Source organism: Euprymna scolopes, chromosome 8, assembly GCF_053919585.1.
Source record: "Euprymna scolopes isolate OS-2025 chromosome 8, ASM5391958v1, whole genome shotgun sequence".
NCBI classification, from domain to species: Eukaryota; Metazoa; Mollusca; class Cephalopoda; order Sepiida; family Sepiolidae; genus Euprymna; species Euprymna scolopes.
Window position 1 is genome coordinate 144811280 of NC_136489.1, and position 17768 is coordinate 144829047.

The 17768-nt window shown below is 31.0% G+C and overlaps 1 protein-coding gene across 1 annotated transcript in view; it reads right to left on the minus strand.

The window, feature by feature from the left end:
* The window catches only part of LOC145283810 (dedicator of cytokinesis protein 1-like), a 346462-nt gene that overhangs the window by 192420 nt on the left and 136274 nt on the right, over positions 1-17768 (minus strand). The window lies entirely within an intron of this gene.

Genomic DNA, 17768 nt, shown 5'->3' on the forward strand with positions numbered 1-17768 from the left:
AGTGTAATGTGAACAAATATCTTGCTGCTCAACTCCCTACTTAGAGTTGCCCTGTAGACATGGTTCCTAATTCACAATAGTCCATTACATCTCTGCGGCAATTTACCTTGTTTTGGGTGAATATGAGTCAAAGTAAATAAAAATTATTTATTTCCATTTCCATTTGGCCATTTTTAACTAAACTGTTTTTTATAACCAAATTATTACTTTGAATTGGATTTTTAAGTTTAAATTTAATGACGGTTGCTCATTAAATTATTAATTGAATCAAATTAAGAAACTACATTTTTTTATAGTAATATGTTAATCTCTATTTAAAAAAATTATTCGATGTAAATAACTTCCAAAACTTCCACAACCTTTTAATACATGAGGATTTGCGATGAATTGATTTTCTATTTCAATAGTTCACAAAATATTTTTTTTTTCAACAAGATTAAAATGGCTGACTTGTTTACAAATAAATTAAAAGCATCATGGTGGATTTAATTTTTAAGTAAATTTTATATTCATGAAATAGCATACATATATGTTGAACAGTAGTTATAAGCCATGTATGCTAGTGTGTGATCAGGTCACTTTATGCTATTAAAACTATGTAACATAGTACTACTTGCCAGAAAGTCTTGGTCATCTCATGTTAGTTGCTAATATGAATGCATTGTGTAAATCTTCCATTTTTATTTCTATGCTATCTTTAGTTGAATGGAGTTAATCAACCAGTCATAATTTGAATGATCTGTTATTTCTTTTTGCTTTTTGCTTTTTTTTGGGGGGGGGGGGGCACTGATTTTATTTTTTCATATTTAGAAATGTTTTTCATCTCATATTATTTATACATTTTATAAGTAGAAAGCAGATGTGCTGTTTTCAGGAAAACGTTTTTAGCACATTAAAAGACTGGCATACTTAAGAATTGGGTAGATTATCTTTTTTATGATAGGATCTAACATTCAACTTTTTTTAGCATCCACTAATCTAACATTTGCTTTTATGAACGTTATCTGTAGGGATGCTGCTTATTTGTAAGCTAAAATGTGTTCGAGCATTATAATTGCTTGACTATTTGCTGCTGTGTCATGAGAACACAGTAAAGTCCTAAAGTTTTCAAGCAATGTTTGTCAATAACGTGTTTCTAAACGAGAAAACAAATCTGCACAGAATTAATTCTAGTAACTGTCACTAATTACAAACAAAGAGCAAGTCTACATCACTAGAATCGATAGTTGAAATCTCTATGAATGTAATATAGGGTAATGGTTCTGGTCATGTAAATATAGTGCTAAATAAGGTTATGAATTAAATCCAAGAAGTTACCTATCTTAATTAAGATATTACTATTTTTAATCAAAAGTTTCTAAAAATTCCATGTAATTTTTATTACTTTTTTTTATCTATGGCTCTAATTTCAAATAGTACATCATTTATGGTCCTAATTTAAAATAGTACGCCATTGCAAAATAAATGAATAATTCTCAGAAAAATCTGCTATTGTTAAGACTTCACAAACCTTCAAAGAACATAACCATTATATATATATATATATATATATAGTCGAATCGTTCGACTGGTAGTAATTGTGACACCCTGCACTGAAGAATCCCGAAAGGATGAAACACTAGTGTCTGTAGGTATTTAATTATTATAGTAAAAAAAAAATAATTATATATATATATATATATATATATATATATATATATATATATATATTTATACTAGCAGAAGTACCCGTCGTTGACTGGGTTTTCAAAAACAGCCTACAGAAAATGGAGTGTGATTGATGAAAGTATGATAGGTTATGAAAAGGAGGGGGTTGTAAAGAGATATGTTTTGATACTCAAAAATTTTACCCTAAGCAAAATATGATGAAAGTAAAGATAATTTTCGCGAAAATATTTTTTTTTATCAACTTTGTTTCCATTCGTAGCCAAGAGTGACCAACAAAATGATGTTTCCTTACAAAGAGAAAATGTTATATATATATAATAATATAAATATACAAGAAATAAATGTTACCATAGTCAATAAAAGTTACTTTTATGGTAGAAAAGTTCATTGGTTTGTATTTTTAAGTAGTTTGTAAAAAATTTTTTTTTTTATTCACGAACCGGTTTTAAAAAAAAAATCAAAATGGCAGTGACTTTGAAATGAAGAGCCCCGTTTTCAATTTGAAGGAGGGGCACCTGAGCATTCTGTTAATATTTTAAGAGAGTTCTGTCAACGTAAGGAATATTTATAAACATTTTAATGTTTTCCGTTATTTTGTGCTTGAGGAATATTCGATTATGGCATGTGTAGTTTATATAAAAATTCATTTAAGTAGTTATCGCCTCAAATTTCGTTTTAATTTTGGTTCGCTGAAATTATTTCAAGTAAAGAGCATTAAAAACTATTTCAAAACAAAAAAAAACATGAACTGAACTTTTATTGACTATGGTAATATTTATTTCTTGTATATTTATTTTTTCGGTAGTCGTTTGTTGGCTTTCCTGCTAAACACTCTTACTAAATAATATCGACAAAATATGGAAAAACAAAGAAACAAAAGCAGTTTTGAAAAATAATGAAGCTTTACTTACTTTAGTAAAATAATCCGAAACAGCAAAATGGGATATTAAAAAAGTAGACGCGTATTTACTTTAGTTTTTAAAGCAAAGAATTGATATAAATATGAATAAGAAGAAAATGGCGCCCTTTTCAAGCAGAACAGCTTCGTTTCAATTTTACAGTATTGAACGGTGTAGTATTGCACTGTCAGATTCAGGGTTGTACTATTGTAATGTAAAGAACATGCAGAAAGGGTTGTAATCAACTGAATTCCTTCTAGTACACTGACAAAAAAGCTTAAACAGATATATAAATAAAAATCAAAAGGTTATGTAAATGTTTTTAAAAAGACATATAGTCATGTGAGAAGGATTTTTTCCTTCTTTTGACATGATAACAAGTAACGTTCTTTTTTCTTTTCTTTTTTACATGGGGGTCACCACTTATCAAGGCCGAAGGCCACTCAGGGATAAGGGTTATTACGTGTACAGTAAATTTTTTTATTATTTATCTATTTTCAAGAGTGCCACGTGCAAGTGGAGAAGGAAAAAAACAGAGTTATGCAAAATTTGTGTCGAGAATTGTCTAAAGTTCCGACTTTTTTTTTTTTTGGCTTTCACTTTAATAAGAATGTAAACTTATTCGACACAATATGATTCAACTCAAAAAAATAAATAAAAGCTAACGTGAATTAAGATTAAAGTTAAGGTGTTATTGTGGACCCTCACCCCTTTTAAAAAACCTTGTTAAACTTTGTGACATATTTCCATTCTATGGAGGTCAGGCGCGAACGAATACCCAATTATTTTATTACACCATATTTCTTCAAACTGAAACATAATTATCAAAGTATACTTACGCAAATACATATGAAAAGTCTTTGTTAAAGTTTGTACCATATTTCTATGGAGTACAGGCGCGAACGCAGACCCCACAATTTTATCATACCATCCCTAAGTTGAAACATACTTATCAAAGTATTCTTATGTACATCTATATCAAAAACTCTTGTAAACGTCTTTTTTTTTTCATTTTTTATTTCCATACTTTGGGGGCCAGGTACGAACGCAGACCCCACAATTTTTATGAACCACCGGTCTGCCAGATCAAACATACCCATTCCTGATCCTCGATACATCTATCATTATATGTAATCAGTTTTTTTAAAATAGTCAACCATATAGGAGGCTATTCGTGACCAGACACACACACACGTTCAGCTTTATATATATATATATATATATATATATACAAATGAAAATTTTCCCGGGGGGGGGGGGGGTACAGAATTTTATAACGGCTAAATACAGACCAAAAAGCATGATGAATTTAAAAATAAAAAATGAAAATAAAGGTTAGCTAACCAGGTTTCAAAGCTAAATTGAGGAAAATATGATTTAAAACAAACAAAAAAGTCATGAAAATATGATTTAAAACAAACAAAAAAGTCATGAAAATATGATTTAAAACAAACAAAAAAGTCATGAAAATATGATTTAAAACAAACAAAAAAGTCATGAAAATATGATTTAAAACAAACAAAAAAGTCATGAAAATATGATTTAAAACAAACAAAAAAGTCATGAAAATATGATTTAAAACAAACAAAAAAGTCATGAAAATATGATTTAAAACAAACAAAAAAGTCATGAAAGTGGCGGGGGTAGAAAAAAAAAAACAAAAAAAAAAAAACAGAAATAAATGGGGGAAAAATTACATAGAGACTAAATTAAGTCCAAGAAGATTTTCTTTTTGCTTGCAAAGAGAAGGTCTCAATGACTTAACAAAAAGAGTCTCTAAAATTTTCAAAAGATAGGGAGAGTGCAACTTACTAAGGATCGTAAACATGTCAGCACTGAAATTCATGGCACACGCATGGTTATTTATAAGATGGTTGCAAATCGCAGAACCATACGTATTACTCAGAACATCCGAGGGTGAAAAATTTGCATAACGAATCTTTGAAGGCACATGCCGTTTCAAACGAAAATCTAATCTTTGCGATGTTCGCCCAACATAGTGCGCACTGCAACTACATTTAAATAAATAAATAATAGAATTATTATGGTGGGGAGGAAGAACATCTTTGCGAATAGACAACAACATAGGCCTAGTTGAAAAAACAACACGCGGGTTCGATGAAAAATAACACAGTTGTACAAACAACGGCTTAGCAAATTGGTCACTGATGTTACCTAGCCAAGGTAGACGTAGGTACACGAGACATCTATTAGCTATAATTTCTTTGAGTTTATGAAAATTAGGAACTTTCTTATTGATAGTAGTTTCTACAATATCCAATTGCCCGGGTGTTTGGAGGTGTATGTTGAGCAAAAAAAGGACAAAAAAAGTCATTTTTTTTTTTTAATTTGACCCCTATTATGACCCCTTAACATTTATTGTTTTGGGCTCAAATCAAGTTATTAAGTTAGGTCCATGTCCAAGGAACCTATACCTAAAATTTTAAGTGTTTAGACCCAAAATTAACGGAGGATTTTGGTAAAGTTCACAAAGGTCAAATCGTTGAACTTTGACCCCTTAAGAGCAAAATTTCTGACCGAAAACTGATTACAAAGATATTTCCAAATCTCAGTACCCTGTATATCAAATTTCGAGTCTGTAGACTAAAAATTGACACAGTTATTGCGTAGGGAAATGTACACAGACAGACACACACAGACACGTTCAGGTTTATAGATATACTAGCATTTCAGCCCGGGTGTTTGGCTGTGTATGTTGAGCAAAATAACAAAAAATAAGTGGTAGTAGGAAGGCAGGCTCCAACCCGTACCGCAAAGGAGGAAAAGAATGGGATAAAACCTAATGTTTATGCTGTTATGAGCACCGCCAAACCGGAAGCGACCTTTTTTAAAATTAAGGCTAGACAATCTAAAAGAGAGGATAACTTTCAAAAATATCGGCGAAAAAAGTGACCCACCCCCCTGTAGAAAAGTGCTAAGTTGAAGGGGAAGATATTAATGTTTTTAGCCAATTTTTCGATATTTGTCGTAAGAAAGGTCGAACTTTAAAACGATACTGATCTTGGTAAAATCCGTCGCCTCTATTGAAAGTTTAAGGCAGACATGCAAACAGACATACATACATACATACATTTATATATTGGTAACTAAAAATTTTCGCCCCGAACTGATGAAAAAGCTTGCCCTATCTCTGAATACCCTTTATGTAAAATTTCAAATATTTAGACCAGAAATTGTCTGAGTAATTTGGAAGAGACCACAGAGGTCAATATTTTTTTAACTTTGACCCCTATTATGACCCCTTAAAATTTATTGTTTTGGGCTCAAATTAAGTTATTAAGTTAGATCCATGTCTAAGGAACCTATATCTAAAATTTCAAGTGCATGGACCCAAAATTGTCGGAGGAGTTTGGTAGAGTTCTCAAAGGTCAAATCATTGAACTTTAACCCCTTAATCGCCAATTTTCTGGCCAAAAACCGATCACATCGATTTTCCCAAATCTCAGTACCCTGTATATTAAATTTCGAGTCTGTAGACTAAAAATTGACAGAGTTATTGCGTAGGGAAATGTACACAGACACGTTCACTTATATATATATATATATATAAAAATTACAATTACATTTACCAAAATGATCCAAGATGGTAAAACTAAAGTATATTATAAATATTAAAGAATTAATATTTGTAAAGTAATCTCAACCAGATGTAAAAGCTCGATAAAACCAAATAGGAGATAGAGCTTATAATAAGAGAAATTATGCACTGAAATAAAATCTGTAGAAATAAATCAATTTTCATTTGTGGGATAAGATTTTATGGATTTATAAGGATTTTTGCTGATGAATAAATAATTTTTCTCTAAAGAATTATACTCACCCAATAAATGTTTTTTTTTTTTAACCTTGAGGGTTTTTTGTGGGAAGATACGAGGGGCGTGCAATAAGTAATGCCTCCGACACACTTCCAGTTGTCTGATCTAGCTGAAATTTTGCATGTGCAATGATTTATATCTTTACGGGTTATGTGGCAAATTACAGCTCTGAACTAATTGTGATTTCTGTTTTACAGGTGTTTTAACTGGGTCAGGTGTGAAATGGAACCTGTTGAATGTTGAACAGTGATCCGGTTTTTGTATTTGAAAGGACACACACCACAGGAGACCTTTGATGAAATGAAAAAAACTTATGGTGATAATGCCCCATCATATGACGTTGTAAAACGCTGGCATCATGAATTCAAACATGGACGGAAGTCTGTGGAAACAGTTCCCAGACCTGGTCGACCCCCTTCTGCCATTGATGAGGAATCTGTCCGTCAAGTTGAGGCTGCCATTTTGGAAGATCGGTGCATTACTATTTGCCAAATAGCCCAAGATGTCAAGATTAGTACAGGGTCTGTGGAAACTATCATTCATGACCATTTGCATATGTGTAAGGTGTCTGCCAGATCGATTCCCAGGTTGCTCACACCATTCCAGAAGCGAGAACGCGTCGAGTGCTCGAGGATGAATTTGGAGATGTGCCAAGAAGATGAGTCAAAGTTTTTCAAAAGACTGATTACACAGGATGAAACCTGGATCCATCACCATGATCCACAGACCAAAGCCCAGTCAATGCAGTGGAAGCACTTGGATTCACCACCTCCAAAGAAGGCAAGCTGGCAAGGTCATGCTCACAGTCTTCTGGGACCAGGACAGAGTAGTGATGACAGATTTCCTGGCAAAAGGTACTACAATTACAGGAGCCTATTATGCTTCACTTTTGAGGAAATTAAGGGAAGCTATCAAAATCAAGAGGCGGGGCAAGATCAGCAAAGGTACCCTCCTCCTGCAGGACAACGCTCCGGTCCACAACTCGTGTGGTTATGAAATCCTTCCCCATCCTCCCTACTCTCCTGATCTTGCACCCTCTGACTTTCACCTCTTCCCAGCCATGAAGTTGTTTTTGAAAGGAAAGCGTTTCCCAGATGATGCAGCCTTGATTTCTGAAGCCACGTCATGGTTGGAGGACCAACCTGGGGTGTTCTACAAAAACGGTCTCCAGAGCTGCATCAAACGATGGGAGAAATGCATAACTCTGGGTGGTTCTTATGTAGAGAAAGACTAATAACTGTGCCAAGTTTTGTTGCTCTACTGTTATGAGAAGTGAATCAGGGGCATTACTTATTGCACGCCCCTCGTATTCTTGTATGAACTTTTAGTACATTATTGGATATCTGATATTGAATAAATGTAATTTATTGATATTTTCCATAAGATGGCTGAAAACGATGTTTGCTGGACCCCACCCCCACTTCCTTCTCAAAAAGAACAAAAAAAATTCCTTATTAATGAATGGAATTAACAATTTTCAAAGGAAATAGAAACAAGATTATAATGCTTAAATTTAACCGAAATCAAAAGAATTAGAACTTTTAGGAATATCAGAATCAGTAAATATTGAGGCTAATTTCTGATTCTTGTTGGATTGTGTAGTGGACTTTCGGTCAGCGCCCAAGTTGTGGATAACTTGACAAAGACTAAAGTTACTTCTCATGAAAGAGGAGAACTATTTATGGCACAATGGGAGATTCCATTGTGCACACATGGGCCAGTCTATTCTTTGGATTGTGATTGGCTGAATCACCTGATTGGATATGCTTGTACATAAATACAAGCCCTCAGTCCAGCTCAATCTGGTGTCTGTCTTGTGCATAAGCTGGACCCTTGGTAAGTGTTGCTGCTATTATTATTATTATTGTTGTTGTTGTGTGTTATTGACTAACACAGTTCTTTTGATTATTCTACAATTCTAAAGTTGATATTTTTTCATGGGCATTTGTTGTTTTTTGCTTTTGCTGATTCCTGTAAAATGATAAATATGTAAATACGTATTAGATACGTTGGAAGCTAAAACACATTATTGCAAAATAAACATTTATTTTATATTATTAATTTTCAATATAAATTTCAAATAAAATAAATATGTTTATTCTGTAATAATGCGTTGTTTTGGCTTCAAACGTATCTAATACGTATTTATTTTAATCAAACTCAACCAGCACTTCTATCAAGGAACACAAACCCTAACGATAAATATGTATTATTTTAAATTTATCTCCATATCCTTATTAGTACCGGAGTTGTGGCCGTTCAATGTTATTCACATATTGCATTTTGTGTGACACTGAATACAAAGCATTGATATTGATATAATATATAATATCAGTAAGCATTGCATAAGTGAAAATGAAAACTTCAAATAAGTGAAATAGCTATAAATATAATGCCATGGTTCATTAAGAAAAGATAATATAAAATAGAATTAATAATTTCTTGGATCTATTCAGTTTAAACATTGGTAAGAATTTATGTGCAGTCACAAAAATTAAGCAGAAACGATACAGAAGAGCAACTTTGTTCATATTAGTTTTATTTTAACAATTAACATCTTGAAACTTATTATGATTTATAATTAATTTTTTTTTTCAGTAGTATATCCTTTAAAAAACACTTCTTAACATGTAAATATGGCCAAATTGGGATTGAGGATGTGTATATATGGATCAAATATACGCTTTACCAAACTTTTGATAAAGTTAACCATTAAACATACAAGTGTAAAACTTTTATATCTATAATATAAAGCTGAACGTGTATGTGTGTGTGTGTGTGTGTGTGTGTGTGTGTGTGTGTGTGTGTGTGTGTGTGTGTGTGTCTGGTCACGAATAGCCTCCTATATGGTTGACTATTTCAAAAACTGATTACATATAATGATAGAAGATGTATCGAGGATCAGGAATGGGTATATTTGATCTGGCAGACCGGTGGTTCATAAAAATTGTGGGGTCTGCGTTCGCGCCTGGCCCCCAAAGTATGGAAAAAAAAATGGAAAAAAAAAAAACGTTTATAAGGGTTTTTGATATAGATGTACATAAGAATACTTTGATAAGTATGTTTCAACTTAAATAGGGATGGTATAATAAATTTGTGGGGTATGCATTCGCGCCTGTACTCCATGGAAATATGGTACAAACTTTAACAAAGACTTTTCATATCTATTTGCGTAAGTATACTTTGATAACTATGTTTCAGTTTGAAGAAATATGGTATAATAAAATTGTTGGATGTTCATTCGCGCCTGACCTCCATAGAATGGAAATATGTCACAAAGTTTAACTAGGTTTTTTAAAAGGGGTGAGGGTCCACAATAACACCTTAACTTTAATCTTAATTCACGTTAGCTTTTATTTATTTTTTTGAGTTGAATCATATTGTGTCGAATAAATTTACATTCTTATTAAAGTGAAAGCCAAAAAAAAAAAAAAGTCGGAACTTTAGACAATTCTCGACACAAATTTTGCATAACTCTGTTTTTTTCCTTCTCCACTTGCACATGGCACTCTTTCGAAAATAGATAATTAGATAAATAATAAAAAATAAGAACGTTACTTGTTATCATGTCAAAAGAAGGAAAAAATCCTCCTCACGTGACTATATGTCTTTTTAAAAACATTTACATAACCTTTTGATTTTTATTTATATATCTGTTTAAGCTTTTTTGTCAGTGTACTAGAAGGAATTCAGTTGATTACAACCCTTTCTGCATGTTCTTTACATTACAATAGTACAACCCTGAATCTGACAGTGCAATACTACACCGTTCAATACTGTAAAACTGATACGAATCTGTTCAGCTTGAAAAGGGCACCATTTTCTTCTTATTCATATTTATATTGATTCTTTGCTTTAAAAACTAAAGTAATTACGCGTTTACTTTTTTAATATACCATTTTGCTGTTTTGGATTATTTTACTAAAGTAAGTAAAGCTTCATTATTTTTCAAAACTGTTTTTGTTTCTTTGTTTTTCGATATTTTGTTGATATTATTTAGTAAGAGTGTTTAGCAGAAAAGCCAACAAACGACTACCCGAAAAAATAAATATACAAGAAATAAATATTACCATAGTCAATAAAAGTTCAGTTCGTGTTTTTTGTTTTGAAATAGTTTTTAATGCTCTTTACTTGAAATAACTTTGGCGAACCGAAATTAAAACGAAATTTGAGGCGATAACTACTTAAATGAATTTTTATATAAACTACATATGCCATAATCGAATATTCCTCAAGCACAAAATAACGGAAAACATTAAAATATGTTTATAAATATTCCTTACGTTGACGGAACTCTTAAATTGTTAACACAGAATGCTCAGGTGCCCCTCCTTCAAATTGAAAACAGGGCTCTCCATTTCAAAGTCGCTGCCATTTTGATTTTTTTTAAAACCGGTTCATGAATTAAAAAAAAAATTTTTTACAAACTACTTAAAAATACAAACCAATGAACTTTTCTACCATAAAAATAACTTTTATTGGCTATGATAACATTTATTTCTTGTATATTTATATTATCGTATATATAACATTTTCTCTTTGTAAGGAAACATCATTTTGTTGGTCACTCTTGGCTACGAATGGAAACAAAGTTGATATAAAAAAATATATTTTCGCGAAATTATCTTTACTTTCATCATATTTTGCTTAGGATAAAACTTTTGAGTATCAAAACCTATCTCTTTACAACCCCCTCCTTTTCATAACCTATCATACTTTCATCAATCACAGTCCATTTTCTGTAGGCTGTTTTTGAACCCATTCAATGACGGGTACTTCTGCTAGTATATATATATATATATATATATATATATATATATATATATATTACACAGGAATCACTACTTATCAAGGCCAGGAGACCATGCGAGGATAAGGGTTAATGGGTATACATTAATCGATGTGATAGCATAGTAAGCATAAGTAGTGGGAATTTTGTAAATTGGATTACATAGGGGGCGGTTCATCAAGAACTTGTTTATGTTGGACTTGAAGACAATTATGTTGTAGTCAGCTGGAAAGCAGGTAATCGGAAGAGAGTTCATGCAGGCGTGCAGTTCTAAGAAAGAAGCTTTGTTCATGGAATCTACACTTAGGTTTAGGCACAGATAAAGACTGTGGGAAATTATTGATAGTGGTTTTGGCTAGACAAGTGATTTTCGTGAAAGTTGGGGGGGGCATAGATTGAAGCTCAGCTGAGCACTTGCCATAAAAATAATGATAAAGCAGAAACAGGCTCACAACGTCTTTTCTGTGGGAAAGAGGTTGCAGGGAATAGATAAGGGCATCCTCCACTAAGCTAAGAAGTCTATTTTGAAATCTGTCAAGGGAGGATAAGCTGCTTCTAGCAGCTCCTGCCCAGATGTGGCAACAGTACTCCATCCTTGGACGTACCTGGTTCTTATGTAGATCGAGAATTGCATCAGCAGTGAAATATCTACTGGATCGATAGAAGGATTCAACCATTTTTCCAGTGACCTTGGCAATGGATTTGAGGTGTGTTCCATTTCAGGTCAGGAGTAAAGGTCAAGCCCAGAAGCTTGTCAAAACATGGAGCCTCCCCAAGATGAAAGCCATTCATTTCAACCGATGCCAGATTAGCATCAGAGCATAGATGGTGTAGAGATAGAAGCTATATATTTTACTAATTTTAGGATGAGGAATTCAAAAAGGAGTTTATTTCTTTTTAATGCTGGAAGATTTTGTGGAGTGATCCAATTTTTAACATGTAAAAAAATTATTATTATTATTATTATTATTATTATGTCTACAGGTGGTCAGTCATTGATAGTGAAATTCCAAGTGGGTAGCCATTCTGCGCAACCTTGCTCAGAACTGCTATGTGTGGATCATCATGATTTGAAATGTAGTGCAAGCCAGGAAAGAAGCTGATTTGACCAAACCAGGATAAGTATTATAACAACATTGTTATGCATCTTCATAATAAAATAGTGTGATTATTTGTGATCATTCTGTGAACGAATTTTTATCATTCCTATGTCATTTATACACATTTTTTTTTTTATTATTCACATTAATTTAATTGAGTATTAAAATTAGAAATGGAATAGTGTAAAATAAAATAATTTTTAATCTTATGACCTTTACAGACAAAATAACAATCAGCCCGGGAGCCTAATGCTGTTTGCTTTTGGAAACAGCAAATCGCTAATATGAGATATATCAACACTTTTGTGTTCTCATCAGTAGGGGAATCGGTAGAAAAACTGGACATGTAGGAGCGTCAGTAAACGGTTGCAAGCAATCAAAATAAGCTGGTCTCCTTGACAGATTTGTACTCCAACTGATTGCCATGGAAACAAGTGATTGGTCCAACTATGCAGGATTTTCTCAACAGCTTTGATCTATTAATGATGCACTATACCAGCAACAATCCTGAATCGACTTCATCACCATTATAACGAAATGCTTTGAGTCTGCCAAGCACACACGACATTAAATGAAACTTCCTGATATTTGCATATTGCTTTTGAAAAAGGACATCTGCTAATTAACCATTATTTGTTATTCTTGAATAAATTTTAAAAATTTAATTAAATATATCACAATGCATTTTAGTTTATAATCTAATCAGCTATTTTAATCATTTGTTAACAGTTGTTAAAACTGAATTTGTGACCCTTAGAAATTTGAAAGGAATTTTTAATCATTTAAGCTATTAAAAATCATTTCTAGCTTTAAAATTCTTAGCAAGTCCTCATGGATTAAATGATTGTTTTGTTTCATCCAATACATTTATAGAGATTAAAACAGTCTATGAAAAATAGCTATAGTTTTACAACAATTTAGTTCAATTAATAATATAATGACCAAATGATATCATAATAATTAAATTGAAATTTAAAATCTTTTTCTTTTCTTTCTTTAATAATTTGGTAAGAAAAAAATAGCATAGTTTCAAAAAAAAAAAAACAAATATGAAAGTAAAAAGACACCCAGGCAATGCCAAGTAGATACAGCCAGTCTACAACAAACTTTTTAAGTCACTAAATAAAGATGTTAAACATCTGATAACTAAAATAAAAGAATGTGATGTCACCTTTTGACATGAAAGTGTGAAGAGAGTTGACAACAGGAAATCTTTTGACATTTCAGCAACTATTGACATTTTCGTTTTTCAGTTAAAAAAAAAAATTGCGTTTTTAATCATTTTGAAATTCTTTGTTTAAAACTATGGAAATTCAGAAACTGATAATGTATTATACTTTATTCCAGACAGCATGAGCTTTTTCTCTGATCACTTATTTCAATAATAATATGATTATTCGCTGTTTTTTTTTACATTTTTTTTCCACACCCATTAAAAATGGTGCCAAAGATAAAATGCAGTACAAATGAAAATTGTTGTTCATGTTAAAGAAAACTTAGAATGCATCCATTTCAAAATAAGATTCCGTCATCCCATCAAATTACATTTTATTTTTATCACTAAGCAAATCTAGCAGTAATTTATTAACAAGTTTCATCAATAATTCAGTTACTTCATCAATAATTCAGTTACAAAGAGACTCAATACTATGATAAACTTGTTTATTTTAATGAAAAATAGACTTTGATAAAATCTATCAGGTTGGCAAGAAAGTTCTTGCAGTTTTTAACTTTATAATTCAGATGGGCATATCTTGGCTCAAACAAAAATTTATTGATCAAAAGAAGCACCATCAGAATCAACACTCTTGCCAATGCAAAACAAGTGTATTTATGCCAGTAACGTAAAAATCTTGCATTCTGGTCACAATGAAATCGCTGAAGGCGTTTTTGATATTATTTAGGCTTAGAGCATTTCTTACACAGAAACTTGTTAAGATGCTTAAAAAAGTGGCAGTCGGTAGGGAAAAGGTACAAAGAGTATGGCGGATGTGGTAGAGTTTCATAGCCCAATTCGTTCAACTTCTGCAGGGTTGGTTTAGCAACATGCGGTCGGGCATTGTTGTGGAGGAGAATTGGGCCTTTTCTGTTGGCTAATGCTGGGTGTTGTTGTCAAAGTGTCATTTATTAACAGTACTTCACTGCCATAATGGTTTCGCCTATATTCAAAAAACTAATGGATGAGACGAGTTGTAGACCACCAAAAAGGCAGTGTGACCTTCTTTTGGTGCAATTCTGGCTTCAGGAAGGGTCGTAGCTGAGCGGAGCTGAGCATTGCCAGTAGTTGTAAAAAAAAAAATAAAATAAATAGATAAAAAAAACACTTTTCATCGCACGTCACAATCTGCTCGAGAAACAGGTCGTTCTTGTTGTGTAAAAGAAAAGATTACACTTCATAACAGCATTTCTTTTGGTCGTCGTTCAACTCATGAGGCACCCATTTATCAAAATTTTTTTTTGTCTTTCCAATCTTTCTCAAGTGGTTGAAAATCGTTGTATACATTACATCGAATTCAGAAGCAAGTTCTCGAGCAGTTGTGCATGAATTGGCTTCAACTAAGTCTCTTAATTGATCGTTGTCAACATCCGATGGCCGACCATTATGCTCATTATCTTCAAGACTCTTGTCGCCGCCACAAAATTCTTAAACTACCATTATGTAGTGATTCCTGGGTCAAACACTTCATTGATATCGCAAGCTGTTTCAGCAGCTTTTCAGCCTAGCTTAAATTGAAATAAGACAATTGTGCAAATTTGCATTTTCACAAGAAGAAAATGATTTTAAAATGATTGTAATTCAAATGATTAGATAGAGCGACAAAGGCTCTTTAATATATAAAGTAAAAGTATCATAATGAAAACTTATTTGAAAATACATCATTTGAAATTAAAATTAAAAATTCCGCAAGAACTTTCTTCTCAACCTAATATATATATATATATATATATATAAATTTAAAGGAGATTAGAATAATAGTCTAAAGAGCTAAGTGTATTTTAATGTAATAGTGAAATTACTAGTTTAATTAAAATACAGGAAATGCTCGTTGTAATTTAGATATATAATAAGCTCGATAATTAAATGTCCTAGAGCTAATTCAATATTAAGTAATGTGATTTATAATTTAAAAATTTAAAAAAATTTTTAAATTTAAAAATCAATATATATATATAGAAATAGTTGTATCTTGTTACTAAATAAACAATATAGATGAAAAGTTACTCAAGAAAAGTTTATTGGAAAAAAAATATTTTAGGTTCTCAGTCTATAAAATGATTTTATGTAAAGATTTTGAGTAATAACAGTAAGGTGTTAAAAACTATTCTTAGAAAAGAAAAACTCATTACAACTGGTTGCATAATGTTTATGCTGAATTGCCAGAAATATGTTATTCAAGTTAAAATAGAAAAAAAAAATTAAAAAGGTCATAAAAATTATATTTAAGAAAAACTTGTTAAACTGTGGCATATCTTAAAACATTTATTTTACATAACAAAAAATACCTCTATATTATTATTTTCATTATTATTACTACTAATTATATAGAAGTATCATATTTTTATTATTACTACTCCTATAAATTTGTTGTTTTTTTTGTGTACTGATATATTAAAAACTCTTTTTTACTTTATTTAAAAAGAAAATACAAATTTGTTATACATGGGTCATTGAATTGCATTCATCTGCAAAAGATCTAGCTAATTTGCATATTCTTTTAAACATTCATTTTAATTTGATTTCCTATGAGATTTTTCGGGGTTTTTATGGGATGATCATCTTTAGTTAACTATTATGTGTAATTATATTCATGCAGATATTCTATTTGATTTATACTTGCGTAATATTTGCGTAAAAAAGTTATAGTAAACACAAACCTCTTTCTATATACATGTATACGTATATTTATTTGTTTAAAAAAAATTTGCCTACTCCTCTGTCAGTTTTTAGACATGAAACTTAATATATAGGGTAATCGAACCTTGCGAAAATTTATATTTGGGTTTTAGCTGGGAGAAATCGGTGCAAAAGTGAAAATTAAAACTGTGAAATTTGCCAGGTGAAAGTCAAACGACAGCATTACAAATATCTATGCATAACATAATAGCTACTGGTTCATGTTTTAATTTTTGCTTCCTAAGCATTAGTTTTCATTTTTTTTTTTAAAGGGTTATTTTGTAATTTAAAAAACAATTTCCTTATTTTGATTTTTTTTTTATCAGAGGTTTTAAAAGAAAGTTTTAACATTTAAAGGAGGTATAAAGATTTATATTTGCCATACCATTTTTCTTATTTCAAGTGTTATGTAATGTAATTTTTTTTTCCTTTGAACACATTAAGCTACTTATAACGGTTATTTCAGTTTAAAAAAAAAGTTCTTTTTTTTTTTAACTGAATTATTTTCACTTTGTTTTCATTGCAACACGCCATAACGACATAATGTTTTTCTTTTATTTATTTATCTTTTTAAACAGAATTATTTTGTAATTTAGAAAACAATTTCCTTATTTCAATTTTTTTATCAGAGGTTTTAAAAGAAAGTTTTAAACAAGGTTAAAAGATTTTTATTTCGATGGTTATGCAATGTGATTTTTGTTTTAACTAATCATTTTTATAACGGTTGTTTTGCTTAAAACAAATTCTACTTTTTTAAAACTGAATTATTTTCACTTTGTTTTCATTGCAACACACTGTAACGAGTAATCTAGTTTTATATAGGAGACTTATCATTTCGGCGTCTAATTCTAATATACGATGTGGTGTGCATATACACATTTGTAAATAAACACCCTGCAAAAAAAAAAAAAAAAAAGTCACTCTTTATCTAAATGTTAAGAGATCAAAGAATATTTGAATCATAGAATGAAAAGGGTTGAAAAAATATAAAGATAGCTGATAGAGAGAGATGGGTGACTTATTCAGTTCATTTTAAATTACGACAGAGACAAAAACTTTTCTTTTTTTTTTTACACATACCACAATTCCAGAACTAAAGTATATTTTAGCATATATTTTGTATTAGTACTGTACATCGGTAAAAAAACAAAGTAAACAAAGGTTGATTAACTAACATTTAGCATAAAAATAGATAAATAGGATAAACATTTATTTTAAACTAGTGATATTCACTCAGTATTGCTCATGTGATATTCACTCAGTATTGCTGGTCAGAAATAATATTCAGATTTCAAGTCATGTTTACAATTTTTGTTCTAAAGAGTTAAAACCAACATTTGCAATATGATGTAAAAAAAAAAAAATACTTCTTTAAATACTTCTTACGGACATCTTTAAAACAGAAAACAGCTTAATTGAATTGAAACAAATTTGATTTACATCTTTAAAATATCAATATCATTATATAAATGTTTCAATTAAAAAAAAATAAAATAGATTTCATTTCTTCATGTTCGAATATATTTTACTTATTTTATGGATTTACTTACCCCAAAAAACTATAACTGAAATATAAATGAA